Source organism: Physeter macrocephalus, chromosome 2 (assembly GCF_002837175.3).
Source record: "Physeter macrocephalus isolate SW-GA chromosome 2, ASM283717v5, whole genome shotgun sequence".
NCBI classification, from domain to species: Eukaryota; Metazoa; Chordata; class Mammalia; order Artiodactyla; family Physeteridae; genus Physeter; species Physeter macrocephalus.
In genome coordinates, this window is record NC_041215.1 from 40,077,194 (window position 1) to 40,091,441 (window position 14,248).

A 14,248-nucleotide genomic window follows, 5' to 3' on the forward strand; every position below is an offset into this window, starting at 1 on the left:
GCACACCATGGACAGGTAGGTGGCCAAAGGGAAGCAAATTATCTCAGGGCCCAAAAGGCACAAGAGGCTTAACCAGATGGGAAGAACCCAGGACCCCTGGCTGTCTAGCTCTATTCACCTGCTTTGGGGACCCAGGGCTGTGGAGCCCCCAGACCCCATTTATCCCCCTTGACGTGGCCCTGGTCCCCACGCCAGGTCCGCATCCACAAGGGAAGCCAGGTCTGCCCCCCGCTGTGCTAGCGGCCATCTCCAGCAGCCGGGCCCCCAGCCCCTTCCTGGGGAACAGATCCACAGGCTAGCAAACATTGGCATCTCCCCCAGACCTGTCCTTTGTTTTTTTTTGTTTTTTGTTTTTTGTTTTTTTTTGCCTTTAAAAGATTTCTCTTCTTATTGCCTTGCCAATATCTCCCTCCCATCCTCCTCCCCATTGTTGGGAGTCAGCTGGGGAGGAAAGGGCTTTCCTCGTAAACCCTCGGTACCCCCTCCGGGAGCTCCGCAGGAGCTTTTATCACCTCAGCCCCTCTCTGCAGCCTGTACCCTCCAGGGCAGCCGCGCCTCCACGTTCATCCTCTGACCTTGCAGACCGCGAAGGCTGGAGCCGGGCCTTCTAGACAAGGATCCTGAGAGCAGCCACAGGGCGATCACCATTGCTGAGCACCCGCCCCACACCTGGAACCTGGGTCTACGTTCACAAACCCCTGCCAAGGAGCCACTTCCTTTCCCAGGTTTGCAGCTGAGGCTTGAGGGGGTCAAGCAGTGTCCTCGGGGTCCAGCAGTACCTAAGTAGCAGAGCCGGAGCTGGACCCTGTCCCTGTCTGGATTCAGAGCCCTGGGCTTGTCCACTCTGTGAGCCATGGTCTTCTAGGCTTATCCTCCCGTTTATCCTTGACAGGCAGAGCCTGCTATCATCATTCCCTTTCTACGCAGAAGAAAACGGAAGGTCAGAGAAACTGAGTGGCTCAGACCACACTGGGCCCTCTAGGTCAAGCCCTGAGCCTTTGCTTTGCAGGGGCTTCCCGGCTCTCCTGTTCTTTCAGGGACGGGGACTGCCCTGGATCCTGCCTTCCTTCCTTCCGTGTTGTCTGAGTCCTATCTACTATCTATCTGTCTATCTATCAAATCACCATCCTGGGGTCATAAGGGAAGAACAGCTGGACCTGTCTATCTAGCCACCCTTCCCTCCATCCATCCATCCACCTACCAATCCGCCCACCTACCCGGTTATCTATCTACCTGTCTATTTGTCTATCTATCTATCTATCTATCTATCTATCTATCTATCTATCTATCTATCTATCTATCTATCTATCTATCATCTTATCATCTATCTATCTATCTATCATCTATCTATCTACCTGTCTATCATTATCTATCTCACAGCCCAGGCTGTCAAGGAACTCACAATCCAGTGACAAGGATGGGTGCGCGCACGTGCACACACACACGAATACTCACAAACGTACATTTTCAGATAACCGCTCATCTATAAGAGAGGTGTATATTCTGTTCAGGAGACTTTGACCTTGCACCCAGGGGTAGTGAGGCAGAAGAGCTGCTTCAGCAGCCTAGTCCTGGTCCCTCCTCTGACCAGACACAGCGCTGGACACCAGGAGGACGGAGAAATGAAGCAGACAGGAGTCCAGCTCCCAAGGAGCTCCTGTCTTTAAGAGAGATTCTCAGATCTAAGCTGTTCAGGCTTTTGTGGGGGAGGGGCAGGTGGCAGGGCTGGGGCAGGGCCTGCGTTTCCTGGTGAAAGGCTGAGGATGCGTCTGCTTATGAGATGGTCCAGGCCCGCCCTCTGTTTGCCCCGTGGCTTGGGAAAGGGACACAGTGTCTCTGGGCTGGGAGTGTCCCTTCTGCAGAATGACACGGTTTAGCAGCATCTGCCACCAGAAGAGCTGGGGCTCCTGCGCTGAGGGGGTGTTGGTCTCCTTCGCAGCCCAGCCGTAATGCAGGCAGACAAGGCAATCTACCCTTGTGCTGGAGCTTCACCGTCGCCGGGAGGTACTCAGCTTCTGGAGCTTCCCCTCCAACGGGGAAGGAGGCCCAGTGTGGCCCTGTGTGCCCCTCTCCAGCTCGGGGCTGGGGGCCTGTAAATTTCCAGCTTCCTTCACCACTGGCTTGGTACCCTCTCTCCAGCAGACACAGGAGCCAGGTGCTTCTCCCACAGGAAAGGGGCTGTGGTTTCCAAGTCACTTTACCAACACCAAGGACTCTGGGCTTAGAGGGCGGAGCCGTGGGGTGCATGAGGAGGGGAAGCCCGCTGGCCTCGGCCAGGCTCAGACGCAGCGTGTTTGCTTCCTGTGTTCGCTGCTGGAGCACGCCTCCGGCCGGTCCGGATCAAGAGCCAGGCAGCAGACACCTCTCTCCCACCCCCCTGGGGAAGGTGCTGCAGCCTCATGGCATGGACTTGGAGACAGGATGGAAGAAAGCTTTTGCCTGCTGTTTGCGATCTACCTGTGGTCACGGTGAGGGCTCTGGGCCAGCACCCACCCTCGCTCCCATGTGCCCAGAGGGTCACGAGCCAGAGGTGCTACACGTGGGGTGGAGGGTCGGGTGGTCTGTGCCAGGTCCTGGTGGCCCTGATCCACACTTTCCCAGACTGGGGTCAGCAGCTTCTTCTCGAGGATTAAGACATAGTGTGTTTTCATTTTCACTTTAATCTAAAAATGTATGTAAACGTGTTCTGAGCCATCTGCATGGCCCTGAGTCCCACCAGGAATTTCACTGTACTCAGGTCTGTGTTTCTTCCCCATCCATGGTGCTGGGGGCCAAGCAGCAACATGGTGATGGCCCTGGGGGACTGAAGGAAGGGATAGCCTGATGCCATCGAGGCGCATGGCACGCACATGGCACCTCGGGCGTTCAGAATCTATCTATCTATCTATCTATCTATCTATCTATCTATCTATCTATCTATCTATCTATCTATCTATCTATCTATCTATCTATCTATCTATCTATCTATCTATCTATCTATCTATCTATCTATCTATCTATCTATCTATCTATCTATCTATCTATCTATCTATCTATCTATCTATCTATCTATCTATCTATCTATCTATCTATCTATCTATCTATCTATCTATCTATCTATCTATCTATCTATCTATCTATCTATCTATCTATCTATCTATCTATCTATCTATCTATCTATCTATCTATCTATCATCTGTCTATCTATCTATCTATCTATCATCTATCATCTGTCTATCTATCATCTATCTATCTATCTATGTATGTATCATCTATCTATCTATCATCTATCTATCTACCTGTCTATCATTATCTATCTCACAGCCCAGGCTGTCAAGGAACTCACAATCCAGTGACAAGGATGGGTGCGCGCACGTGCACACACACACGAATACTCACAAACGTACATTTTCAGATAACCGCTCATCTATAAGAGAGGTGTATATTCTGTTCAGGAGACTTTGACCTTGCACCCAGGGGTAGTGAGGCAGAAGAGCTGCTTCAGCAGCCTAGTCCTGGTCCCTCCTCTGACCAGACACAGCGCTGGACACCAGGAGGACGGAGAAATGAAGCAGACAGGAGTCCAGCTCCCAAGGAGCTCCTGTCTTTAAGAGAGATTCTCAGATCTAAGCTGTTCAGGCTTTTGTGGGGGAGGGGCAGGTGGCAGGGCTGGGGCAGGGCCTGCGTTTCCTGGTGAAAGGCTGAGGATGCGTCTGCTTATGAGATGGTCCAGGCCCGCCCTCTGTTTGCCCCGTGGCTTGGGAAAGGGACACAGTGTCTCTGGGCTGGGAGTGTCCCTTCTGCAGAATGACACGGTTTAGCAGCATCTGCCACCAGAAGAGCTGGGGCTCCTGCGCTGAGGGGGTGTTGGTCTCCTTCGCAGCCCAGCCGTAATGCAGGCAGACAAGGCAATCTACCCTTGTGCTGGAGCTTCACCGTCGCCGGGAGGTACTCAGCTTCTGGAGCTTCCCCTCCAACGGGGAAGGAGGCCCAGTGTGGCCCTGTGTGCCCCTCTCCAGCTCGGGGCTGGGGGCCTGTAAATTTCCAGCTTCCTTCACCACTGGCTTGGTACCCTCTCTCCAGCAGACACAGGAGTCAGGTGCTTCTCCCACAGGAAAGGGGCTGTGGTTTCCAAGTCACTTTACCAACACCAAGGACTCTGGGCTTAGAGGGCGGAGCCGTGGGGTGCATGAGGAGGGGAAGCCCGCTGGCCTCGGCCAGGCTCAGACGCAGCGTGTTTGCTTCCTGTGTTCGCTGCTGGAGCACGCCTCCGGCCGGTCCGGATCAAGAGCCAGGCAGCAGACACCTCTCTCCCACCCCCCTGGGGAAGGTGCTGCAGCCTCATGGCATGGACTTGGAGACAGGATGGAAGAAAGCTTTTGCCTGCTGTTTGCGATCTACCTGTGGTCACGGTGAGGGCTCTGGGCCAGCACCCACCCTCGCTCCCATGTGCCCAGAGGGTCACGAGCCAGAGGTGCTACACGTGGGGTGGAGGGTCGGGTGGTCTGTGCCAGGTCCTGGTGGCCCCGATCCACACTTTCCCAGACTGGGGTCAGCAGCTTCTTCTCGAGGATTAAGACATAGTGTGTTTTCATTTTCACTTTAATCTAAAAATGTATGTAAACGTGTTCTGAGCCATCTGCATGGCCCTGAGTCCCACCAGGAATTTCACTGTACTCAGGTCTGTGTTTCTTCCCCATCCATGGTGCTGGGGGCCAAGCAGCAACATGGTGATGGCCCTGGGGGACTGAAGGAAGGGATAGCCTGATGCCATCGAGGCGCATGGCACGCACATGGCACCTCGGGCGTTCAGAATGATGAGAGCAGAGGGAAACTGAGTCCTGACGTGGCCGAGGTGACCTGGGGGAACCTTCTCCCAGCAGCTGGAAGAGTTTCCCTTCATCGGTGGCGATTTCACATCTGCCGACGACATCACCTGCTGTCTTGAAGTCGTGCCAGGGGCTGGGAGCAAACTCTGGGTGGGCAGGGAAGGTGCCTGCTGAGGTGGAATCAATCTGTGAAGGAGGCTGAAAGTGGTGGGTGGGTCTCCAGAACATCTGAGTCCCCAACAGCCTGACCAGATGAGGACTTTGTTACTAACAACAGCCACCTTTGCCTGGTCCTGGGTGCCAGCCGCCACTGTTTAACCAACAACCCAGTGGAGGAAGTATTGCTATTTCCACTTAGCAGATGAAGACTGGTTCAGAGAGGTTAAGTAAGCTTCTCAGAGGTGCACAGCGTTCCAACTAGCCCTGTCCTCCTCTGCAGCCAGGACACTTCCAGCCCCGCCTCGGCCTTCTCCTCTAGTCTTGGGGAGGGCGGCCCCCCCTCCTGAGACTTCTCAGGGTCACGTGAGAAACAAATGCATTTGCCCCACCTTGACCTTTGCCAGCCTGCCAGGCAACCCAGTTCATAATTAGGTAATTAAGTCTTTGAGTAAACACTGGAGAAGTCCAACCTGTTTTTGTCTTGCTTCAGGAAAACAAGGTCCCAGGAGCTTTCCAGTAAGTTCAGAGAGTTTCTGGCTCGGCGGTGAGTAAACAGGGACAAGAGGCTCCAGTCCTGTCCACCCGCCGCCCCCCACCCTGCCTTCCACCCAGCGCGCTGTTTGTTATCCAGGGAGCATGAACCGTGCATGGTGAGGGCAGCTGGCTCCCTGGGGTCTGGCGTCTCTGGGAGTCCCCAGGCCAGGACTCCAGGATTTAGGAACGTCTGTCAGTGTGCGTGTGACCCTTCAGGCCGGGGCCCGCTGGCCAGCGCGGGACTGGGGGCAGGAAAGGCCTGGGGCTTTGTGAGTTTCTGGATCCCCAGTGATGAGCACATGGTCAGAGAAGCGTTTGTTGAGCAAAGTGTGTTGGAGATGCTTCACACTGAGCACCGTCCAGGGCTGTGAAAACCCTCCTGGGCTAAGACCTCGGACAGAAGAGATTGGGGCCCCTTCGGAAACCCTCCTGATTTGCCATCATTTCATTTCATTGGAGACAGAGTGTGCCTCACCCCATGGAGTGCTCCGAAAGTGGGTCTGGACACAGAGTGGCCAGGAAAGACAAGAGGGGGAGGGCATGAGAACACCAGGTCCTGGCGCAGGAGGAGGGGGCAGCAGGGGGCCAGTGTCCACCCCCCCCAGGACCGTTCAAGGCGGGCACTGCAGGGAGCTCTCAGCCCGCAGGTTCATGCCAGGGCCGTGCTGGAGAGGTCTCAAGGGTCCGCTGAGAGCACACTGGGGCAGGCCATGGCGTGGCCACCTCCCCCGTCCTCAACCCTCGGATGCTGCACGAGGGCCTGGCTTCTGGGCCCTACAGGGTTCTGCTCTCACCGTCCCTCACCTGGGGCACTTGCCACCCCAGGTTAAAATTGTCTACAGACTTATCTGTCTCCCCACCAGACTGTGGGCATCTCGAGGGCAGGCCCACGTGTGAAATGGCCCTAAATCCTCAGCATCAGGCCTGGCACCTGGAATGCAGGAGGGTCTTGGGATGCTCTGTGTGCGAACGTGCGAGCATTGATGAAGGCGTCTGTGCACAGACGGTGGGAGCAGCACCGACAGAGGAGTGGATGAAGGAGATGGGGCACAAACACACGATGGAATATCACTCAGCCATGAAAAAATGAAATGGCGCCATTTGCAGCAACGTGGGTGGACCTAGAGACGATCACACTAAGTGAAGTCAGTCAGACAGAGAAAGACAAAGACCATATGGTATCACTTATATGTGGAATCTAAAATATGACAGAAATGAACTTATTTACAAAACAGAAACAGACTCACAGACAGAAAACAAACTTATGGTTACCAAAGGGGCAAGGGGGGAGGGATAAATTAGGCCGTGTGATTTCACTGTGGCTAGTGGATAGTAGTGGAAGTGTGCAAATTCGGATGTGTTCTCATAGGGAAGGGGCAAACTCTTCTGTCAGTTCTTGCTTTATGAGAAAGGGGCTGGATGAAATGCAGTGTGATAGCTGGAGCTCCAGCAGCCATATTGGATCATGAGAATCACTTTGAAGATGGAACTCACACGTGGTGGAGCAACGTTGGTCTGTGAGACCAGGGGCACCACACAGGCCCTGGGCTGACTCCTTCTGGACTTCAAGAACATGAGGGAGAAAGAAGCTATCTTGTTTGAGCCATTGCTACTCAAAGCATTGGCATTTCCTGGGAGCTTGTTAGAAATGTATAATCCTGTGTCCCCCCCAGACCCACTGAATCAACATCACAGGTTAGTAAGATCCCTGAGTGATTTGTACGCCCTTTAAAGTTTGAGAAACACTGGTGTAAGCCACTTTTATCGGCTGAACCTAATTCTGACTGGTCATGGCTGCGATGGCCTTGCCGATGGCCTTGCTTATGGCCTTGCTTGAGTTCCCCATTATTTAAGAGCATTGAGGCAGTGGCTCCCGGGAAAGCCACCCATGACGAATGCGGACCTGTTCTCATCCTGACGTTGCTGGGAGAGCTCTGTGTGAAGAGTGGGCCTGTCCAGAGTACTGGGAGAGATCAGAACTCCCAAGCTTGTGCGTGCATATCTGTGCATACGCGTGTGCGTGGCTGTGAGTGGCCCCGTGTGCTTGCCTGTGTTTGCAGAGAGGCTGGCGGGGCCAATGGACTGTGTTGTTGCAGTTGTCCCTTGTGGTCCAGTGGCTAGGACTCTGCGCTTCCACTGCAGAGGGCAAGGGTTCGATCCCTGGTCGGGGAACTAAGATCCCACAAGCCACACGGCATGGCCAAAACCAAAAAATAAATAAATAAATACATAAATATGAAGATAAAATAAAAAAATAAACTCAGATAGGCCCTGTGGTATGTGCCTAAATGCAACCATTCTGGAAATCAGGCACCTGGGAAGGTGCCATCGAGACAAACAGACCTGGGGACCCAGGAAGAGAAGAAGCCAGCCTGTCCCAAGGATGGAAGCCATGTGGGCTGAGGGCTGATGCCTGAGGCTCCCTTGTCCCCAGGCGTGGGACCAGCCACCTGCCTGCACAGACCGTGGGAGGGGGCATCCGGGTGGAGGGGGCTGACGTCAGGGCGAAGGTCCAGAGCATGGTTCATGAGGCCTTGCCCATGTTTCCCCTGTCACTCTGTGTCGTCTACAGCTTTCTTGCCTCTCCCTGGTCCCTCTTGGAAGGATGCCTTCACGCCTGAGAGCCAGGAGAGCAGCCAGTTCCTAGAAATGGGGGAGGTTTATTTTCCTGCTGCTGGAGGCTGTGCCCTGCTGTCACCCGCCCTCTCTAGGAAGGGAGGGCAGCGGCTGGGGAAGCAGAGGCAACATTACCTGACCAGCATCACTGCTGTGTCTGCCACCTGGCGGGGGTTCGTGGGCCAGTGCGCACTCTTTGCTGGACAAACATCCCCTGGACTCTGGTCCAGAAAAGCACAGTGAAGCCAGGTGGGGAAGGCCCGCTGGCATCTGGACACCCTCCTGGGCAGGAAGGGAGTCAGACCTGTCAACCGTTACAAGAGTTTTCTGCTACAGAGGAAGTCGCTGTGTGACTTTGGGCAATGCACTTAACCTCTCTGTGCCTTGATGCCCTTAACTCGAAGATGAAGATGCTAATGTCTCTTTATAGAGTTAGGAGGAGGATAACATTAGTTAATATCTGATACCCTTATTACGCTCACGTCAGGGTCTGGGAGAGACCAGAGGAGGGGCCCCCCATGCCGTCTGGCGAGGGGCACAGGGGAGGTGATGCTTCACAGAGAGGATAAGTTGGGGTTTGCCCGTCAGAGACGGGGCAGGAGCATTTTGGACAGTACCGGCCAAGGCACCAGAGAAGAAAGCTGTGGAGGGGGAAGCGTTCAGTCGAGGCTGGAAGCGGGGGAGGGGAAGGCTGCAGCGGTGGGCGGGGCCTCGTCCGGAGCCTCCCAGACACGCAGGCACACCCGGGAGGCCTCCGGCACCGCGCCCGCACGAGCGCTCGACTGGGACCATTACCTGGTCCGGGCTGCTCGCTCCTGTGTTTTCTCAGGAAGCTCCTGAGGGCGCAGTCCTGCTGGCCCCTTTGGTCGCACCCTGGGCCGCAGCCCGGGGCCTGGACGCAGGAGACCTCCCTGGAGTTTCGGCCAGCACATCCGTGAGTCTCATCCTGGGTACCCCCGCCCCCGGTCTGCTCCCCAAGTCACCCTGAAACTCATCCTTCTTTGGGGCTCGTGGCCCCTTGCATGAAGCCTTCGAGAAGACAGCTCCAGGCTCCCTGTTTGATCTCCCCCTCGCCTGTACGCACTCCGAGCCCGGGCGTGGCCTAGGCCGGCCTAGAGCCCTCGCTTGGGTGCTGCAGGGAGCGGAAGGCTGGGCCCAGAATGGGGCAGCCCCGCACCTCCATCGCACGCAAAGCATCAAGACAGGAAGTGACGGAAGCTGCTGAGGACCACATCTGACTTTCCCTGCAGACCAACAGGCAGGCCAGCGTCTCTGCGCTGGAACGCGTGAAGCCTGGTTCCCACCCTCGGGCCTTGACCACAGGTGGCTGTGATCACAGCGCCGGCGCTGACTGCTGGGCCCTACGTTTAGGGCCGTCGGGCCATGCAGCCTGGTCAGATGCCAAAGGAGAGAGCGGAATCCTCCCAAGCCACCAGCCTCCGACCTCATCCTCTGCTTCCTGGGGAAAGTGTTAGGTTTGGTTTTCTCAAACCCATCTCTGACGGACAGACAGCCGACAAAGAGGACAAGGCTTAAAGAAGCAAGCCCTGGGCTGCAAACAGCGGTCCCGAAGGGCTAATTTGCTGGCCTGTGATGGACAGGCACGCTCTGCGGTGAGCGCTGGGTGGTCCCAGGACAGGGCTTCGCCATCTGGTCGCTGTCAGTGGGCTGGGAGTGCTGTCACTGAGCTCTGAGCCAGCATCCCCTCCTTTTCCTCTCTGCACCGGCCGCAGGCCTGGGGTCACAGCCAAGGCTAACAGGAGGGAGTTGGGACCTGCAGGTTTCCCTCTACAGAGGGCTTGTGGGAGACAGCGGCCACCTGGCGGGGGGCCACGTTCCAGATCGTCTAGGGGGAGTTCCACGGAAGAGGGTCGGTTTAGAGACGTTTACCTCTACAACGCGTGGCTGTCGGCGAGCAAGTTTTGTTGAATCTTTAACCACGTGGCAAGTGGATTGAGCAACTTTTGGTTAGTAGAAGATTCTGGTTTCAACCTCCCATCCCAAACTCAGTACATCTTACTTTGCTCCCCGCTCGGACTTGACGTCATAGCAGGGACGCCCCAAAAGGGGTCTCTTCTGAGACATACACTCCCTCTCGCCTCACCTCAGCCTGGCTTCTGGACGTGGCCACCCTCAGGGTGAGGCCAGGAGAGGAGGACAAACGGGAGTTGTCCCTGGTTTCTGCAGCTGGCAGGGAGCTGCCATGGTGGTCACACACCCAGTGCAAGGGTGTTTCCTGAGGACCGTTTCCCCTTCACGCGGATCGCTCCCTTATTACAGGACTTGGTCCCGAGATCAGGGAGGCCGGGAAATGCCACGATCCGCCACCTGCAAGGTGAGGGACCAGAGAGTGGAGTTCAGCCCGAGTTGGAAGGACTGCGGGCCAGGGGTGCCCGCGGTGGAGCTCGCCGTCTGAGGCTGAAGCCCTGCGGACCTGTTACGGGGGGTGAGGTGCAGATGCTGTAAGGCCAGGGTCCACGGCCCTGAGAACCCAGGGAGCCGATGTGGAGGGCAGGAGAAGATGGTCCCAGCTCAAGCAGAAAGAGCAGATTCACCCCTCCCCCATCTTTGTGTTCTATGCGGCCCTCCACGTGGGTGAGAGCGGTCTTCACTGGGTCAACTGATTCAAATGCTAATCTCTTCTAGAAACACCCTCCCGGACACACCCAGAAATAATGTTTTTAACAGCTCTCTGGGCGTCCCTTAGTGCAGTCAAATTGATGTGTAAAATCAACCTTGGCAGGAGGCCACCCTTTTCTCCATGCGGAGGGGAGGGAGAAACATTCCTTCGCAAAACCCTTTCCTCCCGCCGAGCAGGGGGTGGCACTTGACTGGAGCAGGCCTAGGCCTGGACGTCCCCAGGGCCCCCACCCCTGAGCCACAGGAAATGTCCCCTTTGGCTATAGTACTCACCCAAGTGGCCCAGCTGCTGAGCAAGAAGCCACAGAAAGGACCGTGGACAGTTGATTCTGCATTATACCCGGGAAAGCAAACTTTTGAAAGAACTTTCACAAACCCTTTCTCTTTGGATCTTCCTAATAGCCTGGTGAGATAAAGCATAGGAGCTAGCACCCGTCATTTGTAGATTTAAGCAGTTAATTAGCATGTCTGCACTTCAGTTCCCTCATCTGGAATATTGGGGATGCAGAGAGCATTAAGTTTAAAAAGTATGCGAAGTGCTTAGCTCGATTCCTCCAAACGCACCGTCTAGAGCTGGGCAGGCCTGGGTAGGAGACAGCCAAAGAGGCAGGGGAGCAGGAAGGGGTGGCCAGGGGCGGAGTGGGCTCAATCCTACACTGTCGGGGCTTCCCTGGTGGCGCGGTGGTTGAGAATCCGCCTGCCGATGCAGGGGACATCGGTTCGAGCCCCGGTCCGGGAAGATCCTACATGCCGCGGAGCGGCTGGGCCTGTGAGCCACAACTACTGAGCCTGCGCTCTAGAGCCCACGAGCCACGGCTGCCGAGCCCTCACGCCTAGAGCCCGTGCTCCACGACAAGAGAAGCCACGGCAATGAGAAGCCCGTGCACCCCAGCAGAGAGTAGCCCCCGCTCGCCGCAACTAGAGAAAGCCTGCGCGCAGCAATGAAGACCCAACGCAGCCAAAAATAAAATAAATTAAAAAGTCCTGCACTGTCACTTAGCAGCTGTATGCTCTCAGTCAAGTTGCTTACATCCTTGAGACCTTTGTTTCCACTTCTGCAAAGTGGGCATACCAGCAGCACCGACCTCAAACCTGCATCCCCGACACTTTACCCGTGTCACCAGAGGACGATGCCATCCACCAGCTGCTCTCAACAGAACCAGGGAATCATCTCTGAAATCTCCTCTTCCTCAGACCCCAGGGCACACTATCAGTGTGTTTTGTGGGCTCTATTTCTAAGCACCTTTCAAGCCTTGGGCTTTACATCAGGGGTACCCCAGGGCCTTCCCGGAGATGCGGGTTCAATGTGTGTCCCAAGCAGCTGGAAGCAGCTCTCTTCTCTGGCTGGTGACAGAAGCCTGGGCTCAAGTGGTGACCACCATCGAAACGCCAGAAGCTCCCCATAAAATGACGATTCTGAAGTGAGTCTGTTACACAGGAACCCTCCCTTAATTTTGTTCTCTAAGAGGCACCTCTTAGACCAGAAACACATTGGTGAGGGGCGTGCTAGCATCTTTGGAAAGTGCTGTGATGCTTGTTCTCTGAAGCCCAGGGCTGCGGTCAGAGATGGTATGGCTGAACAGGCACTGACTTCGAGGATGGAGGAGCCTGAGGGACAGAGGCCAGCCAGTGGCACTGGACTCAGAGGCAGTGGGCGTGGTGACCCTTGGAGAGGGTGGGGCTGGAATGATCATCGTTTGACCTGCAGGGATCTTGGTTGTGGCTTTGATTTTGGGGGCCTCAGGCTGAAATAGACAGGTAGTCTGCTAACTGCCTCTCGGACCTGGCTTGGGCCATCATGACAGAGAGACATGGCCTCTTAACCGATCAATCCCTAGACCTGATCCTATGCACAGACCCAGAATCAATGGAAAGACTCCATCACCCTTAAAGCAGGACCTTGCAGGAATGTGAGTCTTCCTCCTGACCTCCCACAAAGTGACCCGGGTCATTGGCCGGGGAATTCTGCACTGGAGAAATGGCTATTGAACATTGGCTCTGAGCTGAGACTGATTCCTGGAAACTCAAAACGTCACTGTGGGCTACCAGCTAGAGGATTTTGCGGCTAAGGTGATAATTGGAGTTTTGACTCAAATCCACCTCAGTGAAAGCAGTGGGAACCAGAATCTACCCCATGTTTATTTGCCAAGGTTTTGAGTGATTAATTTGATGGGACATGCTTGGGAATTGACAGAATCTCCACACGGAATCCTTGGTTTGTGGAATAGTGACAGTTATAGTAGAGAAGGACCATGGGGAAGCTTCCAGAATTCCACCTCCCATCAAAGCTATCAGCCCATACAATGCCACATCCTTGAAGAATTTCAGATACTTGTGCCAACGTGGAACATTTGAGAAAAATTCAGTGAAGTGATTTCAATCACACTCTCATACAGCTTGCCTGTTTATTTGGTACAGAACACAGATCCATCTTGGAGAATACAGATCCTGTAAGCTTATTCAAGTGGTCGTTTCAATTTCAGCTGTTATTTTAGATGAGCTATCTTGATAGGCATCAGAGCTGGTAAACCTCTTCCTTTCTGTGGTCCCCCTGAGCATAAAGGCATCCGGAATTCAGTGGAGTTCACCTGAGAAGGATCGCAGTGCACCTTCACCATCTGCTGCCTGGTTTACACCAGTCTCCTGGCTCTGTGGTACAGTTCACTCTAATGCTCTCATCACCCCACGCGATATAACGCTAGTGTACTGCCTTGCTGACCTCAAGCCCGCAGGTCACGGGGGGTAGAAAGTAACAGGTACTTAAATGCTTTTGCAAGACATACATGCGCTACAGGATCAGCAATAAATCCCGTTAAAATTCAGGCTACCTCACTGAAGTTTCTGGATTCTGGTGTCTCGGACATATTGAGATACTCCCTCCAAAGTGAAGGAGAAATTGATTCACTATATCCTCTACTACAAAGAAGGAGGCATGATGCTTTGTGAACCCCTTTGGGCTTTGGAAGGAACGTGGAAAGAACCAAATGTTATGTTTGGTTGTGTGCTCTTCTGATTCATTTACTGAGTGAGCTGTAAGGCTCCCAGTTCTGGGTGGGGCTCAGAGCAAGAGAAGCCTCGTAAGCTGGTCCAGGCTCTAATGTAAGCAGCTCTGTTCTTTGGGCCTAATAACCCAATAGATCCAATGGTGCCAAGTTGCTTTAGTAGATCATTGATTGGAGAATCAGCAGAAACCCTAAGATTTTGGAACAAGGCTATGATCTGTTTAGCAAACAACTCTTCTCGTTTTGACATGGACCCCTTGGCGTTACCCTGGGCCTGGTAGAGAGATGGTACACCCGACTGGAAGATGTCAGAAGGTCATGCAGCTTGTGCTTCCCTGGTTAGCTGGGTGTTATCTGCTCCACCAAGCCATAAAATTGAGCGTGGCCTGCAAATTCCATCACTTCTTTAAAGGGGTATAGACAATGAAGTATCACCTCACACTGGTCAGAATGGCCATCATCAAAAAGTCCACAAACAATAAGTGCTAG